This window comes from Equus caballus, chromosome 19 (assembly GCF_041296265.1).
Source record: "Equus caballus isolate H_3958 breed thoroughbred chromosome 19, TB-T2T, whole genome shotgun sequence".
NCBI lineage: Eukaryota > Metazoa > Chordata > Mammalia > Perissodactyla > Equidae > Equus > Equus caballus.
In genome coordinates, this window is record NC_091702.1 from 64,532,654 (window position 1) to 64,553,020 (window position 20,367).

Consider the following 20,367-nt stretch of genomic DNA (forward strand, 5'->3'; position numbering starts at 1 on the left):
AAGAGATCTGCACCCTCATGTTCATTGCAGCATTATTCACACTAGCCTAGATATGGTAACAACCTAAGTGTCCATTGACAGAAGGATGGATAAAGAAAATGTGATATATACATCTTTTGCTTTGATACAATATATAACAAGCACATGCCACTGTAAAGATTATTTTTTTTCAGTCTTTCAGGTGGAAATCCAAGAGTTATATCCAATTTGATTATTATACTCTCTCCTGCCCTGCCTGGTTCTTTTTCTCTAATCCTACAATATTGAATAACAGGGGATTCTTGTCTTGAGCTTTAGAAGGAAATTATTTATGTCCCAGTGAGGTTAAGAAGCAATACTCTATTTTACCGACTAGGTTTCAGGCCCTAATGAAACCAAAACAACAATTCCTTTTGGTAGTGGTTTGTTGGTTTGTTTTTAACACCTTGTTTAGAATACTTATCTGTTCTGGGATGGCAGAGTGCTGGTGGAGAGTCTGCCAATAATCCTCAAAATTAAAAGCCATGTAGAGAATTTAAGTGAGTGAGTTTGCATATTGGAAGACATTTGCCCCATAAAAATGTTTTAGAAATTATGCCAGATATTATAAATCTTTAAGAAGAAGTGAAAGTTTGGATCTTTTCTATGAAGCGTACTGTTCTTTAATATTGGCAATGAACTCAATCAAAGCGTTGCAGACCAAAGACAACATAACTGCAGAATGAGCTGCCAGATTGAAAGCTCTGGAGTAAATGACATCTAGCTTCCTTCTAGTTTTAAGAAATGTCTAGTCGATGAGTTATACTCACCATTCCACTGCCCTGTTCTCATTAGATCAACATACAGTTTCCTCACTGAACAAAATACCAAGGCATGTTATATAAATAACATGGTTATTTTTTCTACCACAGAGACCTGGCTTTGATATTTTAGTTTAGTAGAATGACGCTGATAAATTGCTCTCAATTTTTGTCTAAACCATGCTAATGAAAGCAACAGGGTTCCTTTTGATAGTTTCCTTTAATGTCATTGTCAGAATAGGTAGTAACTTGAATATGAACTTGTACTTTTAAGTACCCTTTTGTATCAAGTCAGGGGCCAGGTTGTCAGCCATCACAACCTAACTGATAAAATTAGCCAGAAAGCACAGGGACTTTTGTTCCAGGGTTTTTGGTTAAAGAAAACTTGGTATCTAACTCTTAATCATAGGGACTTTAACCTTTGGGGAAAGTTTGTAATAAAATTATAACTAGGGAAAAAAGTAAAGCAGAATTTCAGCATGCAAAAATGGAATTACAGAATTATTTCAAAGTATCTGGCATTGGTGGTTGACTCATATTGGACCCTCTACTAGAAATAACTTGTAGCAACTATATAGTATAGTAAGAGAATATATTAAAAGAAAAAGCAGGGCTTCTTGGTTGGTTGAAGTCTTCACTGTTGGATGGAAGATACTTTTCAGAGATGCCCTGAAACACCTGGGCAGAGCTCAAGGATGCCTACAGGATGCTGCATGATGCAAAGGTGTGAGCCCTGACGGATTCCTTTTAGTGTCAGTCATTCTGAAGGACCAGCTAGTGTGACTGAGTTCCAGGTTCTTTGTGGAAGGCATTAAGCAAGAGGGGAAAAAAGGGTCCTGGATGTGGAAGGACAGCAGGTGGCATGGGACATCTAGGGAGGACTCAGACATACCTCAACTAATTTCTAGATTTAACCAAGGCCATTGCTGTTACTTTTTAAAGTGGGGAACTTTGATTTAGGTGACCTTTCTCTATTTGACAAATCTGCTTACATGTAACATCATGGCAACTCAGCAACAGTACTCACAGAAGGGTAAATTGTCAGAGGGCTGATGAGGGCAGGACTCAAAGTGCACTGGACATGGCTCTTGGGCCAGTGGAGGAGGGCAAGACGCAGAGAATGATACCTCACCCAGCAGTGAGACCTGGGGTCCTTCCCCCTGAGCTGGAAGGCTCTGAATGGTGAGCTAGATTTCAAAATAACGCAGGGAGTTGAGCGTGAAGTGGAGGCCAGGTCATAGTGCATAGGGAAAGATCACCCAGAAAAATATTCTGTCGTTCAGCGTTGGTAGAGGACATCCAGAGAGCGGTGTTCGGGTTATACAAGTTTGGACTTCCATGTGAAGTTAGGCATGCTATTTACTTAAGAATGGCCATCAAAATCCAGTTTCCCTTAGAGTGTCAGGAAAAGAGAATATGCCATGACACATTCCTTGAATGAATTACCTGGAATTTGTGGAAGAGGGCCTGTTTGTTGCTCTTTTAAAAAAACTTTAAGCTTTCCAGCATTTTACCTTCTTACCTATATTTTGAAAATTCCCTGCCACGAAGGTCTTGATGGACAGCAGACCCCACCTCCCACTGTAAAAGCAGAAAATTCTCAGAAACTGCTTCTCCAGTTCCTGTGGAACAAGGTCAATCAGAGAGAGTGGCCTGGGATGTTCCATTCGGAGCTCCTGAGGCAGAGCTGGAGGATGGACAGGGAGGGGCTCTCTGACAGCAGCAGCAGGAGGGTCTGGGGAGCGGGGTCCAGTGCAGGGGCCGGGAACAGGGTGGAGACTGCGCGACCCTGGCGTGGCTACGGCTACAGCGCTTTCTTTTGTTTCTGCCTGTTCTGAGCCTGATTTTCCAGCCTTCCCTATAAATGTGAGATACCAATATCCTTTAGCATCATTATTTTTCTGCTTAAATCAAGTAGAGTTGGTTTCCATTCTTTGCAACTGACCATAAATACACAAGGGAATCATAAAACCTTCTCCCATTCAGTTCCAGAAGAAGAGAACTTGATGGAGTTTAAAAAGCTGGAAATTAAATTGAGCTTTGTTTTAAAATTTCTTTTTTAAAGATTGGCACCTGAGCTAACATCTGTTGCCAAACTTTTTTTTTTTTCCTTCTTCTCCCCAAAGTCCCCCAGGACATGGTTGTATATTCTAGTTGTAGGTTCTTCTGGTTGTGCTGTGTGGGACACCACCTCAGCATGGCTTGATGAGCAGTGCTAGGTAGGCACCCAGGATGCAAAGTGGTGAAACCCTGGGCCACCGAAGCCCAGCGCGTGAACTTAACCATTTGGCCACAGGGCCGGCCCCAAATTGAGCTTTTAAACTAGAGAGATTTTAAGGCCAGTTACCAGCCTGGGTGGGGATGGGGAGGACATTGTTCTGTGTGAAAACTCATGAGCTCCCAAGAGGACAAAAAGCAAAGGAAGCTGGTGATACAAGATTGCTGGATGACTTCTCTTTCCCTAGGAGGTCACTCATGTCTTCTCTTATTCAGCAGGCTTCTGCTCCTTGGTTCTCTTGTAACCTTTTCTCCTAATGTGGGGCCTGCAAAGGGTAGTTGCTGCATGATTTGTTGGATCAGTTTTCATGGTTCTGCAGTTTCTTGACGCTTGGATATAAGCAGCCAAAATAGTTTCAAAGAATGATGTATCTTTGGTTTATTCCTTTCTCAATGTTGTGAAATCACTCCCTAATTAGCAAAGAGACTGCTATTTTTCCTGGAGCCTTAAGGAATCCCTTCATGTACCTTTGCTTTGCAGAGACCTCTTTGCTACTGCAGACTTGTTCCTATGGGTTTATTTTTGAGTGATTAACTTGGGATAAGGGAGCCTTTGAAAGCCTTCCTTGTGAGTTCAGAATGTAAATACATCATCGCAAGATCTGCTGCTGTCGGGAGGGTCCTAAAGCAAAGGAAACTTAGAAACTTGAGAGCAAAATGGCAGGACTTTGTTTTATCCAAAAAAAGAAATCCCTATGGCATCATAATTGGAGCCCAGTGCACTTGGAGGCAGACGGCCTGCCCTTGGCTCTGGAGGCCAGCAGGCTGCTCTCCAAACATCACAGCCTAAGACAGCCTTAAAATCAACGGGGGAAAATAACGGAGGAAAACTCTGGAAAGCCCCTGGTCTCTGTTTGTGTTAGTTCCTGAGCCTACCTAATAATAAGACTTTTTACATTCTTTCCACCGTCCTTGGAGGGGTTCTCTGAACCCTAACATCTGTCCCTCGTCCATACACATATTAGATAAATCCTGTTACATAAAGAGGGTTGTAGAGGACCAGCGTAATATTTTACGTAGCCCAATTTTTTGCTCTAACGTGGTGATATTAAGCTTTCATCATAGGGGCGTGTGGCACCGACAGTCACTGAAGCCACACTCCTCCAAAACAAGAGGGACAGAAACACGTGACTCTTGGTTAGCTTCACATGTAACCATATTGAAGTTTGAAGCATGCAGTTAAGTAATACCTGAAATCAATATTAAGTAAATAACTTGCTTCCTGTTTCCTTGAGATTGTCTGAAATGGTCAGTCTCACATTCCAGCTACTTAGCTCGGAGTATGTGCCCACTCTGAAGTTTTGCACTTGGTAATGAAGCAGAAATATTTTCTGTGACTAAGAAGGCATCAGAATTAAAAGGCACTGAAATATTTAATTGGACAGAAAATAGTTTTACAAGTCAATATAAAAGAAACTAAAAGTATACAGCGTAAACTTGCCCCTAAATCAGTGATTCTCACCCTTGGCTGCACATTGGAATCACGTGGGAGCTTTAGGAATCAGTGACGCTTGGGTTCCACCCCAGTCTGATTTATTGGGTCTTGGGTGTGTCCAAGCCATCAGGATTTTTAAAAGCTGCCTTAGGTAAAACTGCTTGACAGACTGAAATGTATCAGAATTTTTTGCTTTTATCCGGGTGTTTCTGAGTGTCAAGTTCAACATATCAGATCAGATAGAGGCATCAGCCAGTAAGAGCAGCATAGTGTCTAACCTTGGTTCTTTTCTTGAGTTGAATTACAGATTGTGTGCTTTGTTTAATCTCGTCACACTCTCTGGACCGTAAGCTCTCTGAGAGCCGGGGACATCCCCATGTTATCCACTGTTGTGTATTCCCAAGGCTCTCTACAGTGTTGGGCATATGGTTGGCCCTCGAATATTATGGAATGAATAAAGAAATACTTATAAAGAAATCCGGGTTATAAATACTCTCTGGAAAGCATCAGATCAGGCCAATGCCATGCCGAAATTTCTTCTGTGGGCATAAATTCCCTTTAATTCTTTCATTTCCAAACTCGAATTCTCTATCAACCACACTTCCTCTCGAGAGAATGCGCTAAGGTATTGATTTTTCACATTTCGGTGTCATGCAAGAATGAAGCTCCACGAGGGCTGGGGCCTGGCTTTGCTCCTTGCTGTGTCTTCTATGCACCCAATAGTAGGATCTCAACTATTCGTGAAAAGAATGAACAGTGTATCCATGCTTTGCACTGCCTTCCAAGGAGATCAGGGCTCTTTGGATATGCCCCGAGGTGTGGAGATGGCAGTGAGACTAAGCAACTGAGCTAAACGCTGTCCCCCGTTCACCTCAACTAGAGCAACCCTGTTACTTCTTGGGCTCCTTATTTTATTTTATTTTATTTATTTTTTTGCTGAGGAAGATTCACCCTGAGCTAACATCTGTGCCAATCTTCCTCTATTTTTTAGTATGTGGGCGTAGCACAGCATGGCCACTAACAGAGCAGTGCAGGTCTCTGCCCAGGAACCGAACCCAGGCCGCTGATGCAGAGCACACTGAGGTGAACCTTTAGGCCACCAGGGCTGGCCCTCCTCATTTTATTTTTAAAATTCAAACATTTTTAATATAGTAATTATATAGTGTAAAATGCATACATAAAAGTGCTCAAAGCGTAGGTAACGTGTTTATAACACAAAGCAAGTACCCACGTGAACACCAAGGTCAAGAAGCAGGTTGCCAGCGTCCCAGAAGCTGCCTCCATGTGCCCCTCAAACACTTTTTCCTTCTCCTAAATAAACCGCTTTCCTGACTTCTACCCCTCTGGCTTTACCTTCTTTTAAAAAAATGTTATATGAAGAAAACTATACTGTCTATGTCCGTATTTGATTTTAATTAATTTAAATAGCCATATGTGGCTAGTGGCTCCCATGTCAGACAGAGCAACTCTAGAAGCTTATTTGGTTTGTCTCTCGCATTTTGATCTTCAATCCAGCTGGGACTTATTCTGTGTGTTTGTGTAGTGTGAGGTATGGGTCAGTCTTAGTGTTTTTTTCCCATATCCAATTGCCCAGAACAATTTGTTGAGAAGCTTGTTTCTCCATTGCCCTGTAGCACCATTTTTGTCATAAATTAGGTATATATACACACTTGTGTCGGACTTTGAGCTCTTTATTTTTGTCTATTTGCATATCTTTCTGTTGATTCCATATGATCTTAATTATGTAGATACATTAATATTTATTGACAGAGTAAGTTGTTCTAATTTTTTTTTTTAGAGAGCATCTTGGCTATTCTAAGCCCTTTGTATTTCCACATAAATTTTAGATTCAGCTTGTCAAATTACACACACACAAAATTCTGTTGGATTTTGATTAGGATTTTATTGACTATAGGCCAATTTGGGGAGAACTGATGTATTGACTATTGAGTTTTCTATTTAAGAAGTAGTCTACCCCTTACTTGGTCTTTATTTTCTGTCAAATGTGGTGGTGATTTTTCACTTCTTTTGCTGGATTTATTCTAGGAATTTGATATTTTTGATACTATTATGAATGGCATCTCTAAATATTTCAATTTCTGTTTGCTGTTCATATAGAAATGCAATTGATTTTTGTTATATTGATCTTGTATTTGGCAACCTTGCTAAACTAACTTATTTATCCTCAAAATTTATTGCAGATTCTTCTGTATATGCACAAGCAGATCATAAGGCAATAATGACTGTTTTATTTCTTCCTGTCCTCACCTTTAAGCCTCCTACTTCTTTTTCTTGCCTTGTTGCATTGGCTAGAACCTCCAGTACAAAGCTGAATAGTAATGGAGATGGTGAATGTCCTTGCATTGCTCCTGATCCATGGAGAAAGCTTTCAGCATTGTACCATTTGGGGCCTGACATCTGCTGCAGTTTTTTCCACACTAGATATCCTCTAAGAGATCCTATTCCTCGTTGACAGGGAGTTGCATGTAGAATTTTATCAAATGCTCTTTTGCATCTATTGAGATGATCGAATAAGTTTCGTTTATTGTGCTATTGTGGTGACTTGATTTTTGAATATTAAACCAGCCCTGTGTTCCTGGAATAAACCCAAGTTAGCCATGATATATTACCTTCTTTCTATATCAGTTAGCTAAAATTTTGTTTGAGTTTTTTGCAACTGTGGCTTTGAGTAAGATTGGCCTACATCAAGGTTGTACTGACCTCACATAAAGAAGGGAAGCACGCCTTTTTCTATTCTTTGGAAGACTTTGTATAAAATGCATTTTTTTCTGGGACCGGCCCCGTGGCTGAGTGGTTAAGTTCATGTGCTCCCCTTCATTGGCCCAGGGTTTTGCCGGTTCAGATCCTGGGCGTGGACGTGGCATCGCTTATCAGGCCATGCTGAGGTGGCGTCCTACATGCCACAACTAGAAGGACTCACAACTAAAATATATAACTATGTACTGAGGGGACTTGGGGAGAAAAAGCAGAAAAAAATAGAATATTGGCAATAGTTGTTAGCTCAGGTGCCACTCTTTAAAAAAAAAAAATTAAAAAAAATTTTTTTAAAAAGACTATTTCTTTAAAATGGTTGGTAAAATCCATCAGTAAAGCTATCTGGGCCTGGAATATTTTTGGGAGAAGGGGAGAAGGTTTAAAATTACAAATGAAATACACAAACTAAAGCAGGTTATTGATCCAGAGTTTGTATTCTTATGTGAATTTTAGTAAGTTGTATTTTCTGGGAATCTTCCATTTCATCTAAATTTTAAAACTTAATGGCATAAATTTTATTCCTGATATTCTCTTATTGTCACGTCTGTAGAATCTTTAGTGTTGTCCCATTTTCATTCCTGATATTGTATATTTAAGCCTTTTCTCTTCTTTTTGACCACCCTCATCAGAAATTTAAAAATTTTATTAGTCTTTCAAACAATTCAGTTTAGATTTTGTTTAAGCTTCTTATCAAATGCTTTCCTATTTCATTAATTTCTGCTTTCCTTTATTCCCTTCCTCCTAATTCTGGGTAAAATTTGCTGGCTTTTATGTTTATTTGTTGCAATTTCTTTTCTTTTAGTCTTTAACTTTCATTTTTATTTTCTTATTTTGTATTGAGGTAACATTGATTTATAACATTATATAAATTTCAGGTGCACATCTTTATATTTTGACTTCTGTATGGACCACATTGTGTTCACCACCACAAGTTTAGTTGCCATCCATCACTATACACATGAGCCCTTTTATACTTTTTGCCCTCCCCACACCCCCTTCCTCTCTGGTAGCCACCATTCTGTTCTCCATATCCATGTGTGTGCTTATCTTCCACATCTGAGTGAAATCATATGGTAATTATCTTTCTCCATCTGACTTATTTTGCTTATCATAATACCCTCAAGGTTCATCCATGTTGTTGCAAATGGCAAGATTTCATCTCTTTTTATGGCTGAGTAGTGTTCCATTGTGTATATATCACATCTCCTTTTTCCTTTCATCTATTGATGAGCACTTAGGCTGCTTCTAAGTCTTGGCCATTGTGAATAATGCTGCAATCGACATGGGGGTGCATATATCTTTATCGATTAGCATTTTTGAGTTTTTTGAATAAATACCCATAAGCGGTATAGCTGGATGATATGGTAAGTTATATTTTTAATTTTTTGAGGAATCTCCGTACTGCACCAGCTTACATTCCCACCAGCAATGTATGAGGGTTCTCTTCTTTCCACATCCTTTCCAACACTTATTATTTCTTGTCTTTTTAATAATAGCCTTTCTGTTGGGTATGAGGTGATAGCTCATTGTGGTTTTGGTTTGTATTTCCCTAATAATTAGTGATATTGAGCTTCCTTTCATGTGCCTGTTGGCCATCTGTATATCTTCTTTGTAAAAATGTCTGTTCAGATCCTCTGCCTATTTTTTTTTTTTTAAGATTTTATTTTTTCCTTTTTTCTCCCCAAAGCCCCCCCGGTACATAGTTGTATACTCTCTGCTGTGGGTCCCTCCAGTTGTGGCATGTGGGACGCTGCCCCAGCGTGGCCCGATGAGCAGTGCCATGTCCGCGCCCAGGACCCGAACCAACGAAACACTGGGCCACCTGCAGCGGAGTGCGCGAACCCAACCACTTGGCCACGGGGCCAGCCCCTCTCTGCCTATTTTTTGATCAGGTTGTTTATTTTGTTGTTGTTGAGTTGTATGAGTTCTTTACATATTGTGGATATTAACCCCTTATACATATTTGATTTGCAAATATCTTCTCCCAGTTGGTAGGTTGTCTTTGCATTTTGTTGATGGTTTCCTTTGCCATGCAGAAGCTTTTTAGTTTTATGTCGTCACATTTGTTTATGTTTTCTTTCATTTCACTTGCCTGAGGAGAAGGCAAAAAGATATGCAAAAAGATACTGCTAAGACCAATGTCAAAGAGTATACTGCCTATGTTTTCTTCTAGGAGTTTTATGGTTTCAGTTCCTACAATTAAGTCTTTATTCTATTTTAAGTTAATTTTTATGAGTGGTGTAAGATAGAGACCTATTTTGTTCTTTTGCATGTGGATATCCAGTTTTCCCAACACTGTTTATTGAAGAGACTATCCTTTCCCCATTGTTTATTCTTGGTGACCTTGTCAAAGATTAGTTGACTATATATCTGTGGGTTTATTTCTGATATCTCAATTCTATTACATTTGTCTACATGTCTGGTTTTATGCCAGTGCTATACTGTTTTGATTAGTGTAGCTTTGTAATATAGTTTGAATTCAGGAGTGTGATAGCTCCAGCTTTGCTCTTCTTTCTCCAGATTGCTTTGACTATTTAAGGTCTTTTGTGCTTTTATACAAATTTTAGGATTGTTTTTCTATTTCTGTGAAAAATGCCATTGCAATTTTGATAGGGATTGCATTAAATTTGCAGATTGCTTTGCATATTATAGACATTTTAACAATATTAATTCTTCCGATCCATGAACATGGGATATCTTTTCATTTATTTGTCTTCTTCAATTTATTTCATCTAATATTTTATAGTTTTCAGAGTAAAGATCTTTCACCTCCTTGATTAAATTTATTCCTAAAATTTTATTCTTTTTGATGCTATTGTAGATGAATTTGTTTTCTTAATTTCTTTTTCAGATCATTCTTTGTTAGCACAAATGGAACTAATTTTTTATGTTATTTTTGTGTCCTGCAACTTTATTGAATTAGTTTATTATTTATAACAGTGTTTTGGTGGAGTCGTTAGAGTTTTCTATATATGAGATCATGTCATTTGCAAACAGAAACAATTTTACTTCTCCCTTTCCAATTTGGATGCTTTTAATTTCCTTTTTTTGGCTTAATTATTCTGGCTATGACTTCCAGTACTATATTGAATAGAAGTGTTGCAAGTGAGCACCGTTGTTTTGTTCCTGATCTTAGGGGAAAAGCAAAAGAAAAAAAAAAAAGGGAACCACAACACAATATACTAAAAATTATGGGATGCAGCACAAGCAGTTCTAAGAGGGAAGTTCTAAGAGGGAAGCTTATAGCAGTGAACACCTACAGTAAGAAAAAAGAAAGATCTCAAATAAATGACCTAACTTTATACCTCAAGGAACTAGAAAAAGAAGAACAAACTAAGCCCAAAGTTAGAAGAAGAGAGGAAATAATACAGATCAGAGAAGAAATAAATGAAATAGACACCAGAAAGACAATAGGAAAGATCAACAGAACTTAGAGTTGGTTTTTTGAAAAGATCAAATTGGCAAACCTTTAGCTAGACTTACCCAGAAAAAATAGAGAATTCAAATAAATAAAATTGTAAGTGAAATAGGAGACATTACAACAGACACTACAAAAATACAAAGAATTAAGACATTATTATGAACAATTATACACCAAAAAATTGGATAACTTAGAAGAAATGGATAAATTCCTAGAAACATACAAGCTACCAAGACTGAATCATGAAGAAATAAAAAATCTAAACAGATCAAGGAGATTGGATCAGTAATCAAAAACTTCCCAACAAAGAAAAACCCAGGACCAGATGTCTTCAGAGCAGAATTTACCAAACATTTAAAGAAGAATTAATGCTAATATTTCTCAAACTCCTCCAAAAAATTGAAGAAGAGGGAACATTTTGAAACTCATTTTACAAGGCCAGCATTACCTTCATGACAAAGCCAGATGAGGACACTACAAGGAAAGAAAATTAGAAGCCAACATCCTTATGAACATAGATGCAAAAATTCTTGTTGAAATTCTAGTAAACTAGATTCAACTGCACATTAAAAAGATCAAATACTATGATCAAGTGGGTTTTATCTCTGAGATGCAAGGATGGTTCAACATACACAAATCAGTAAATGTGATACACCACATTAACAGAATGAAGAATAAAAATCATATGATCATCCCAACAGAGGCAGGAAAAGCATTAAACAAAATTCTACATAATTTAGTGGTAAAAACTCTCATCAAATTAGGTATAGAAGAAATATATCTCAACATAAAGGCCATCTATGACAAGCCCACAGCTGGCATCATACTTAACGATAAAAAGAACTAACTCTTTAGTTGTATGTCAATTAGATATATCTATCAATTCTTCTTTTTTTTTTTTTTGGTAATTTCATTGCTTTCTCCCTCTATTTTTGCTTTTATAAGTTTCTGCTTCTAATATAGTTTTAATGTTATAATTGAATGTTTCATTCATTTATTCTCATTCTTCAAGGTCAATATTTTTATTAATAGCAGTTTATAAAGCTATAACCCCATACGTTTTGGCATATAGGGATCTGAATTTTATTTTGCTTAATTAATCTTTTGCATGTTTGCTTTTTATTATTGACATTTTAATAATATGGGGAATTTTTAATGCTTATGACTTGCTTTTCTTTTACATCTCAATTCAAAGCCCAGTGTGTTTACTAAGCCCCCTCACCTTGATGGGTCATGAATTCCAACTTCCGTCTCTCTAGCGCTGACAGACTGCTGGAATCTTGGTTTTATACTTTGGCATCCCTACGGGGCTTTTTTGCTTGGGTTTTCAGCTCTCCCTCTGTGTGGGAAAGGCTTAGAAGTTGGCAAATGCCTCAAGGGCAAGTTGCTCCAGCCTTTTGGCTTGTCCTCTCTGTTGTTCCTTCCTCCCTGTTATGTTTTGGCCCCTTTGTTCTATGTCTCCCCAGCCTGGTTAAATGGCTGCAAGCCCCAGTCCCCTTCTTTGTTTACAAATAACGGTCCAAGTCACCAACACCCCTGTGGGAAAAACCAATCAGCAGAGTGGCTTCGCCTAGGTCTGCCCTTCTGTGCTGTGGGATCTTTGTCCCTCAACTCCTGATTGGCTTGGTTGCTCTCTGATGTCTTCAAACATTTTTTATGTCTTTTAGTCAGTTTTTATGATTGGTTTTGGCAAGAGAATTGGTCATGAGAGTACAAGGTTTTCCTGTTAATTTAATGCATACTTTCCTTATAATAGTCAATTCCCTTTTAGTTTTAATCTTAGAATTTATTCTACCTTGAACTCATCTGTTGACTTACATTTCAAAAAAACGCAGTTTTGCTTTTATTTAACAAAAATAAAAAGTAGATAATTTCCAAAGGTAGCTTCAGTTTCTTACCATAAATCATTTTACATGGATATTCTGTATCCCTAAGGCAGTACATTTTTCTTCATGTTATTTAATATTGCTTTACTCATCCTTGAAAGAGGAGAAGTCTGACCAGGTTCTGTGTTTGGAAAAAACCGTTTAAAATTCCTCTCCATCCCCTGTACTATTCATCTGGGTGTGGAGTAAATATCTCATGTCTTAAACTGAAGTGGGTTGTTTTTATTAGATATCTCCTAGCCAGATTTCCAGCATCAGTGAATCACTGGTTTAGAATGGCTCTGCTAGCTTTTCTCTTGTCTTTCAGCTGAATTCACTGATCAGAAGGAAGTTAATTCCTGAATCATTAGAGAAGAACTGTCGTTCTTTCGCCAGGGCACTTCTTGAAAAGTGCACTGGTCTCCTTGCCTCTTCCTTTATTTCACTCCTGCCTCTTAAAGACTTCAGAAGATGCAACATGCCTCCACTTGCGTGTTTTTATAAGCCCCTGCTATCTTGGGTTACAGAGGGTTACTAAAATGAGAATTTGGGAAGGAGAATGCCTTAACAGTTGTTCCGGTGTCGTAGAGGAGTGGCTGCCAAGTGTGGGATAAGGAAAAGAGCAGGGCTTTTAGGTCAGGCAGTCCGGGGCTGTAACGCTGGTGATCTCACTCTCAAGCCACTCAGAGCTGGAGAGATCATTGAAACCTTCCTCACTGGTAAGACTGCTACGATAACACATCTTCCTCAAAGGATTGTTGTAAGGGCAAACCAACCAACATAACACAATCGGTATGCTCCTGGTACAAAGAAAGTGCTCTAACACTAGCTATTACTACTTTTATTCTTCTTATTTTAATAGTAAACATTAGGAACTTCATTTTGGGTTCCAGATTCCTTTGGGAAATTCATGTATCTTGTGCAATAAGCAAGGTTTTGTAATATTTCTAATTTGGTGAGATGGAGGTCGAGGTCAAGTAGAAACTAGGGTGTGGTCATGAAAAGAAGAAATCTTGTGAGAAGTTGCTTAGGCTGGTCTTTGAAACATGAGTGACACAGCTCAGTCATTTGGTGGGGGGGGGGGGGGGGCAAGCTCTTCCACATCAGAGGCTGAGCAAAGCCTTATTATAATTAACTGCACTATTTTCCCCAAAGTTTTGTCATCACTGCCATTTCTAGGCCTCATTTCCCTACAAAGGCCTTCACAAGCTGACTTCAATCTAGTCTTCCAGCCAGAACGCCCACCATATGCTCCCAACCACACAGGGGAACTGTGATATTCTCTGAACACGTTAACATTTTTCCTCTTCTATGCATATTTTCCATACTCTTCTTCCAACCTGACCAGCCTTGAATGCCCTTTCTCATATGTTGATTGTCAACACTAATTCTTAAACTCTTCCTCCTTCATAATTCAGCAAACTATCTTCTTTCCCAAGAGCTCTTCTCTTCCTCCTCACAGCTCCTATCAGATTTTATTCTGCGTATTGGAAACACATACTTGCTATTATTCACCCTCCAGCACGTCAATTTCTTGAACTGTGTCCTATTTTCCTTGCATTTCCCAGCAATGAGGTATAATTTTTATACCTGGTAGAGACTAATAAAGGCCATTAAGAACTGAACTGAAATATTTTAATTAATCACAATGTTTTTTGATTTAGATGCCACTGGTGAAAGACAGTGCTTAGATAAATGGGAAATAGTTACTCTCAAAATCTGTGAGTTATAATTATGTTTGCATATATAGTCAACTGTGAGTAGGTGGTAACTGAAACTAGTATTGCCTTAGTTTCTATGGGCCCAATCTGTTATTAATTATAAGACTAGATACCTCACACTGCACAGAATGTCTCTAAATTTCCTTCATAGAGCCAAGAAAGCTATTTCTAGATCTTTATGCCCCATTTCCAGAGTCCTTAAATGAAGTTCTCCTTTTCTTACTCTCAGAATTAACTCTTCTTTTATTCTCGATCTTGGTTAATGGTTTCACTCAGTTTCCCCGAGTGAGAAAAACCCAGTGTTTCATCCACTCTTTCCCTTCCTGTATCTTTCCTTTCCTAATCCCTGCCCAAATCTATCAACTTCCTTGAAGTTTAAAAACAAAATGCAGCTCTTACTTCCTTATCATCATCTTTCCTTCTTGGAATGAGTAGGAACCAGTTCCCTACTCATGTCCCTGACCCTAATCTCTTCCCCACTCTAGTCTGTTTTAAGAATACTTGAGAATTTAATCAATGCCAGTTTTCAAAAAACTTCTTCAATAATACCATCTCTGCTCGTTGAATATCTGTTAGATTCAAGTGGCTAAAATTATGGAATTGACACTCCTTAGCTTTGACCTAACTGACTTTGTCAACCTCATCTCCTACTGTCCTCTCTTGCAACTCAGTTCCAGGAACATGCCGGGTCCTATAGGCTCCTTTGTCTACTGTTCTCTGCCTAGAACAGCCTTTCTTTGCTGTCAAGTTCCTACTCACCCTCCAAGATCTAACAAAATATTAATTCCTGGGAAAGAAGCCGCTCTGTCCATGGGGCTTTCTCAGCCCTTTGTGATGTCACTTCCAGTGGTTACTGCCCCAAGTGGTTATCAGTTTATCTTCACCTTCTCCTCGGAGTGTAAGCCCTCCGACAGCAGGAATCCAAATTACTTATCTTTGTAATCCCAAGATATTGCACAGTGCCTAACAATGGTAGGGGCACAAGTTACTTTTCTTAACTCCAGTTTTAAAATTTCAGCCACATATTTGAGGTATAATGAAGAGAACACTGGAAGCAATTTAGGAACCTGAGTTCTAGTCCTGGGTCATTTATGAACAAGCTGTATGGTCCTGGGTGTATCACACTATCTCTTTGTACTTTGGTTTCCACATCTGTAAAGTGAAGAGGCTGGACTAGATGTCCTCTGGGGCCCTTCCCGTTCTAAAGGTGACAGTCCTAGGTGGGGAGTTTTATAGATTGACCTGAGTAGATCTGCCAGTGGTAATATTCTATGGCACAATCTTGATTTATGACTCTTCATTTCCTCCTCTTCCTTTCCTTTCCTCTAACCACCCACTGGTTCTGATGTAATGAACTTGATTTCAGAGTGAGCATTAAAGGGTCACAGTGTCACACTTTAGGCATGTGATCTTGGAAACACACGAGGTTCTCACTACACACAGTGCACACAAAAAGCCTTTAATTAAACATGTGAAATGTATTAGTCACATGCTCTTGAGAAAACTATAAAAAGGACCCATCCCAGGCCCAGATGTGCCCTTGGAAGGACTGGACCAGCACCAGAGGAGGAGGGGTGAGAGTTTCAGCTGCGATTACTCCCATCTGTTCCTTAAAACAAAAAAAAAGTTTCCTAAATGCACACTAGACATGGGAAAAATTATAAGAAGCTGATACCAAAGCTGGACTAAATATGTAGAATGAATAGCCTCACAGCCTAAATTTTGAGATGGGATTTTAGATTCCAAGTTGTCTTCAAGCCTCTACTGCTTGTTGTTTTTTCCTCCTTGACTTAATTCTTCCTTAACTTTGACACTTCTGTGATGACTCTAGAACGTACCACACATAATGGGGTAAATTTACCCATGGAGCTTAGCTTGCTCAGAATTTATCCACACAAACTTTTGGACACTTAATCCATGGATACAAACATGTATGGAGAACAGTGAAATCTATTTTCCTCATTAATTTAAGGAGCAGAGAATAACTGTAGGTGGGGAGAATTCACTTGTGGCATATTAACCAACATAATTTTAATAAGCCACCATTCAATTTAACAAAGAGAGACATCCTACAACACAGGATAGCTTTTACATTATTAGCCTCTCTATAAACTTTTCCAGATGATGGTAGAGTTAGGGTAGGGTGGACCTTCCATGACTGTTAGTAGCAATAAATAATCAAATGAACCAAGTAAATTCTCATAGATGTTTATGAAATGTGTAGTTGTTGATGTCTGGAGATTGTGAAGGAGTGAGGTGCTGAGATATTTTCACTCTTTGATTTAAATTTCTAATTTGTTGTTATCCAACATACGTTGAGATCCTACTGTAAATTTATATGAATCCTGAGAAGATCCTACTGTAAATTTATATGAATCCTGAGAAGATAGTTTTATGACTGTGCTTAACTTTTCTAATGTATTTTCATTTGAGGCAGTTAAGGAAGTGTTTTAATTTACTGAAAACAGTTGAAAAAAGTCATCAAGATTAAAAGCAAAAAATAATCTTCCTGAAATACTTAAAACCCTGATTAAGTGTGGAATCTTTAAACACTTTTTAAATGTGGAACTTTTTGGGATATAGATATTTAAAAAATAGCAACTAAATGCTGTTTTTTCTTCATGCAATCAGAAAAACAAACCAACACCTAAGTCCAGTATGTTTCCTTTGCTGATATTTCCACCAGAAAGTCAGATTTAGAGGCTTCATTCATTACAGCTGCAGAGAATCACGCTAGAGAGAAGAGCTGTTGCCTCCAGTTATGGGAAATGTGAACAGTGTCATGTGAATTTGAGTGTTCTTTCAAAGCCAGTTTTAGGAAGGATCAGGATCCTAACTACTGAAATAATTTTGTTCTTGTTTATTTTTTCTTCCTATTGTAAATCTGAGGGAAATGTGACACAATTTGTTTTTAACAGGTTCACGTATGTGCCTATGGGACATCTTAAACCAGGAGAAAAACCTTTGTATTTCTGGGGACAAAAACTTCACAAACCTGGCACTCACATAGTATGCTGATCCATGATTTCAGGATTTTCTACTCTGCTGACCACTGCTACCTTTCCAAATGCCATTGTAGAGATGTCTTCTACACGGTTTGACAAACTGAGCTGATAAAGAAAGTGCCTCCCAATCACATAATATCTGGGAAGACTTGAAGCAAAAGCACGTTCTAAGTGAATAGTTCAAAAAATACAAAGAAGTCCCTAGGGAACTAAATAAGAGAAAAATCCCTTCCAGTGACAGATAAGCAAGGCTGAACCCACATGGCGCATGGATAGATCCCCACTGGATGGACCTAACAGCTGGGGTTTGACACAAGAGCTGAAAGGAGATTTAGATTTGTAGGTACCATGTGTGGAGGGAGCTAGAATCGCCCATATAAAGCCAGGAGTCTGAAATGGCCATGTTGTTCCTAAAACTGGCTCTAGAAAAACAGGCTGAGGGACTTAGAACAAGAGGGACTGCTGTGGGCACTAGACACAAGGTGTCATCTCAGAGAAGGGGGATTATCAGAAGGGGCAAATGCAAGATAACTGGCACAAAAAGCAATATACATAGTATGTGATCATATAGAAAAGGGTATTGGGTAGCTTGGAACAAAGTCTTGTGAGCGCATTAAATACAGATTCAAAATTTATCTGAACAGAAGTAAAGATGATCTGTTTTAGCAAACTGTAAAAGACGCAAAAAGTGGTTCAGTGGTGACAATCCCTGATGTTGGATACGCTCATTAGAAATTTGAATAAAGTGATTTGAGATGTGAGTGAAGGAAAAAGCAATATTCTTTAATTTATTATGTAATGTATGATTTAAAATATACATTTGAAAGGACATTAGCGTAATACATACACATTTGATGATTTTATCTATATGAGTAAAGATTTTTACATTTGGGTTGAACAAAACTTTCTGTATCTCCTCATTTGGAACACTGGGAGATAGCCCTATGTTTAGAGTCACTTTATGTCTGGACACATATGGTATGTAAAGATCTCCGGAGAAAAATAACAAGCAAATATAAAAATGGACAAAAGATGTGAACCAGCAGTTCAAAGGAGAGGTAAATCAGATAGACGATAAACAAAAATGATGCCTAACTTAACCAGTAATCAGGGAAAAAGATTAAAATGAGACAGCACTTCACACCCATTTGATTGGCAAACATCAAAGAGTCGATGTGTGTAGAAAAGATCTTATCCTCTTCTGCCAAGAATGTTAACAACTCCCACCACTTTTTGAGACATTTGCCAATATCTTGTGAAGTCATGGCCTCAGCCTCTCTGATCTACATCTGGCTCTATCTATGTTGATCTAGAACGTCTTGCTCAAGTGCACAGAAAGATATGTAGAATATCTCTGTTGCTATATTTTTGTAATAGTGCAAAACTGGAAGTAATCTGGTATCAATCAATAGGGGGATGGATAAGATAGATCTTTTCATGTGATGGCAAATTAACAGCAATTAAAACAAACCAAAGCTATACATATCAACATGGAGAAGTCGTAAATCAGAGATGGATGAAAAAGCAAGCTTTAGAATGATTCATATTATAGAATAGCATTTACGTAAACTAAACACAAAGCAATGATATGTATTGTTTTTGTACTCACATGTGGAGTAATAGTATAAAAGCTTGGCCTGGAAGGAACGTATGCCCCATTCCTCTTAGTGGTTGCTTTTGGGTAGGAAGCAGAGGAAAGGGACTGGATCAGACTGGTAGCATGAAAGAGTACAAGGTCTCAGCTTGAAATACCTGAATGTTTCTTTGTATTCTGATTAGATTTAGACCCAGTTTCTTTTATGTCCTGAAACAGTCTGAACACATTTCTAAGAGTCTCAGCTACAATCAAAATAATTCTTACTATTTGAGGGCAAATGGAGATTTGTGTTCTTAGTGTTGTGATTTTCAGGGCAAGTTATAAAGTTGTTGATTGGAGCGATTATAACCATTTTCTATATTTTATTTCTCCACTAGCCCATAGTCCAGTAGGAGGACTTTTAAATGGAATAAATTGATCTCCAGTTAATGCGGTAGTAGGAAGACAAATGCCATCACCTATATGGCCAGCTGAGAGCAGGTTGTTTAAAACTGATGTTTCTTTTCACCCATCTGAGAGGTGACATACTTCTAAGATGGAAACAGTGTATGGGAAAAGGATGGAAAACTAAAGCAACTTTCCTACCTGTATTGTCAATTGTATTGTGGCATCATTTTTGATTAACTATTCAACTTATCAGTATCCAAAAATAATTATCACCCATCAGCAGAAACCAAACAAATTAATTTTAAAATGCCCACTATTGTTAACTATCGGTGTCACTCCCTCTGGTCCCAATTCCCCTACGGTCTGTTTCTATCTTTTATACCTGAGCCAGAGTTCTCCTGTAGTTTACTTGAAGCACAGCTGGCAATGAATCCTTCCATCTCTCCCGTTCCTCTCTTATTGCAACGAGCATCCACGGTGTGTGAACTTCTCATGCCCTGTTCCCCATCTCTTTAGGTAGTTTTGCTTTCTCATGAAGCTTTTACAAATGAACCTCATCAGCATTTTTTCCCCATTTGCACACTTCCTGATCGCCTCCCTTTTAAATGACTGTTGTAATTTTGCATGAGATGTATTCTACTTGTACATACTGCCTTGTCTGCATTAATTAACAAACATTTGTGGCAACTTGCCAAGAATACCTTACATTATCATGGGGACACAAGTACTAATACGCTATTCACTAACGACCCACCAAATTTCTATCTTCATCCCTTACTTTTCCTCTGAGTTTCTGCCTATTCAACAGACCATTTGGATGTCTCTGAGCATCTCAGACTCAACGTGTTGGAGATCCAACTAATAACATCCCCTCTGGACCTGCTCTTCCCTCCGTGTTTTCTCTTCAGTCAGTTGTACCTCCATCCACCAGGATGTGCTAGTTGCATTGTCATCCTTGAGACTGGATCTTCTTTCCTTATTTCTCATATCCAATTTTTTTCTGGGGTAGGTTGGTTTTCCTTTTTACATATCCCACACATCTGTCTGGATTCAAGCTACCTACCATCATCCGTCATGTGGACCACTGCAATAGACAGTTTACTAT

General features: G+C 38.5%; 1 long non-coding RNA gene across 2 annotated transcripts in view; it reads left to right on the forward strand.

The window, feature by feature from the left end:
• The window catches only part of LOC138919274 (uncharacterized), a 96,589-nt gene that overhangs the window by 72,512 nt on the left and 3,710 nt on the right, over nt 1-20,367 (forward strand). The gene's annotated exons all lie outside the window — the stretch shown is intronic.